The sequence below is a fragment of the Rhinolophus sinicus genome, linkage group LG05 (genome assembly GCF_036562045.2).
Source record: "Rhinolophus sinicus isolate RSC01 linkage group LG05, ASM3656204v1, whole genome shotgun sequence".
In the NCBI taxonomy this organism is placed as follows: domain Eukaryota; kingdom Metazoa; phylum Chordata; class Mammalia; order Chiroptera; family Rhinolophidae; genus Rhinolophus; species Rhinolophus sinicus.
The window spans coordinates 115,679,315-115,682,953 of NC_133755.1; positions in this window are offsets into that span (position 1 = coordinate 115,679,315).

Consider the following 3,639-nt stretch of genomic DNA (forward strand, 5'->3'; position numbering starts at 1 on the left):
ACGTTATTTTCTTTTTTTTTTAACAGTCATCCTAGTGAACATAGTGTCATCTCATTATGGTTTTGATTTGCATTTCCCTAATGACTAAGATGTTGAGCATCCCTTCATTTGTATATTGGCTAAGTTATTGGAGAAACGGCTATCAAATCCTTTGCCCATTAAAAATATTCTAAAATTATTTATTGTTGAATTGTAAGAGTGCCTTACAATTTTGGATACTAGATCTTTATCAGATACATGATTTGCAAATATATTATCTCCCATTCTATAGGTTTTCTCTTTGCTAAAATTTTCCATTTTGATATTGTCCAATTTATCTATATTTTAGCTGGTTGCTTGTGCTTTTGGTGTCATACCTAAGAAACCATTGCCTAATTCAAGGTCATGAAATTTACATGTATCATTTTAAAACTGGACTTTAAAAGACTTTTTCTTCTCCCATGAGGGAGAGATATATAATCAAAAGTTCCCTTCGCGGTTTTAAATGAGCATGAACCTCTATTTGGCATGACAAATTGGGTTTATTTTTACCAGGTAATGGGAACGTTATACAGAGGGTGCCAAAAAAGTGTATACACATTTTAAGAAGGAAAAAAAGCTATTGAAATTGTAATATTCAATATATACTGATAACAAAAGATAAATACAAGTCACGTGTACACATGTTTTTGGAACCCCCAGTATTAATTGAAGATTTCACAAATTTTCTCTCATATTAATGTATTTATTACAGGGCATTAAATAAATTGTGGCTATTTACTATTATCTTAATTATTAGTATAGGAGATTTTAAATCAACGTTCTGGATAATACATAGAAAATAATAATACAAGTTTGGAACTCATGATTAAGAGAAATGTTTTCAAAGAGACATGTTAGCAGATGTGACAGCTAGAAATTGAGATGACCTCCCTATGCCTGCTTGAATTGGCAGTCTAAGGAACAGTCCTTTATGTCTCTCGTCAAGAGTGAAGTCCCCTAAAATAGGGGACAGAGAAAAACCTGTGTCATAACCTTGTCTCAAACTTCTTAACTATGTAAATGTACATTCAAGATTTTATGAGTCAGTTCATTTCGAGTTGGAACGAGGGTCTTGACTTGTGGTTCAGATTATGTCGTCCCAGAAATATTAGCTTGGTGCAAAAGTAATTGCAGTTTAAAAGGTTAAAAATAATTGGAAACACCGCAATTACGTTTGCACCAACCTAATACAAAATGGGATTTTCAGGGCCATTTGGCTCTCAAAGCCCACTTTTACTCCACCACAATCCACGGGGCAGCCATGAAGGAGATTTAGGACGACCACATACGATGGAACAAACAGTGCAGTGCTTAACTGTAAGTGGTGTTATGACTCAAAGTCATTGTAAATGCAAAGGGTTATTATGATTTTCCAGCAGATGAGCAGACACGTGTTTTGGAGCAGGGGGTCCATTTCCTAATATGTATAAGCTCACCGTAGGGGTAAGCAGTGTGGCAGTAATGGATATTCCCAAACTTTCCATGTGTTTGCAAGCAGTACATCCATATCCTTGGCAGTGTATCCATCAATAATTCAAGTTCTGGGGAATCAATCTGGGGCTCCTGGGTTATTTTGGTCGCTGTCTGTTCTATGGTAGTCTCTTGCTTTGTCATGCGGCAACAATAATACCCATACATTTAAATAAACATTCCAGTGGCCTACAGAATCCCTGATCTTTGCGTGTTTGAAATAAAAGTAACGGCATCAATAGTCCCTGTAAATAATATGATTTAGAACACAGACTTCCCAGTAGAAAAATAGAAAAAAACCCACAATTCGCAGAAGAAATTCAAATGACCATGAAACATGAAAAACTCATTTTACTAGTAGTGAAATAAATTTAAAATAAAGAGTAAGGCATCATTTTTCACTTATGAGACTGACCAAAATAAGAAGAGGTAAGAAGAGATGACATTTATATGCGGTTGATAGAAATGGATGGGCCCAACATTTTTGGCAATAGTCAAGATTTCAAATGAATGTTCCCTTTGATTCAGACATTCCACTTCTAGGAAATTGTTTGAGTAGAAATACTCATATATAATAAGTAAGCAAAGATTTGTGTACAAGAATTTTTAACTGCAGAATCAATGGCAGCATTGCAACATTTGAAATAATCTATATCTCCAATTATAATTTATTGGTTGAACAAATTCAAAATAGAATGTATATTTCCCTCTTTTAAAATTATATGTGCATGCGTGTATGTGCACACATGCACACGCATGCATACATATACGCAGTCATAGAGAAAATGGTGCCGTGATTACTCTGGGACTCAGGAATGGGGGAAAGGATGACTTTGACTTTTTACTTTACATATTATTGTAATGTCTTATTTTTTTAAAATTACGTGTAGTACTTTTATAATGTTTTATGAAACTTATATTCCTCTTCTGAATTGGAAGCTAGAAAGCAATGTACTTCAACTATGTACTAAAAATGTTGAAAATATTTTTGTAAAGTGTTCACACGATACCAGCTATTTTCCTTTGGGGTAAAAGTGGTTTTCAGCATACCTAGTATTCATGAATTAAGGTACATTTCATCGTAATCAAAAGCCAAGGAAACAATGAATGAGATTATTCTGTATAATATGGTTGATATCTACAGATTAATGACAGACTTGGGACAATGACACAAGGGTAAGTTCTGAGCCCCAAAATATAAGCTAGAGGAAGGAAGACCATGTTTTTGTTGATGACCACAACAGAAAAGCATGTCGGGCACGAGGAACAAAGGCCTTTTGCAAGTCTCTGAGCAGTGCAGATTCTATTTACCACCTTCAAAGATTCAAGTCTTCATCTAAGAGGAATCCCCAGAATTTAGCTTTCCTAGGGTGCTCATGCAGTTACCAAACTTCTCAGGAATGCAAACAAACAAAAAAATTACATTTATAAAACAGCTCCTCTGTTCCTGGCACTGCTATATCCTTCCAGAAACAGAAGGACACTGCTATGGTCTGAATGTTTGTGTTCCCCCAAAGTTCTTATGTTGAAATCCTATCCCCCAAGATGATGGTATTTGGAAGTGGGGCCTTTGGGAATTACTTAAGTTATGAAGGTGGAACCCTTATGAATGGGATTAGCACCTTATAAAATAGGCCCCCAAGAGCTCCCTAGGCCCTTCTGCCAAGGAGGATACAGTGAGAAGTCTGAGACCTGGAAGATCGCTCTGACACACTGGCCCCCTGATCTCATACTTCCAGCCTCCAGAACCGAGAAAGAGATTTCTGTTGCTTATAAGCTACCCGATCCGTGGTATTTGTTACAGCAGCTTGAACAGACTAAGACAGACACTATGTATAAAATTCAAAAGACCAGGTTCAAGTCCTGGTTGTTCTCCTTCCTGTGGGGCTGAAGTCACGTACTCTCCATGTCCCTATTTCTTAGCCTAGAAAGAAGCTCTAATAATAGCTATGTTAATTCCTTTCTTAGGTTGATGCAAGGCTGAAATGTGGTCATGCTGGGTAGAGTTTTAAAACTGTTAAGTTCTCAATGAATGGGAAAGTATTTTAGTACAAATGGCACAGACTGTAGAAATTCTTTACATCTTCTGCAACAATACAATGAAACACTGCCTGAATTTAGTAAAAAGCACTACTAAGAAGCAGGTAC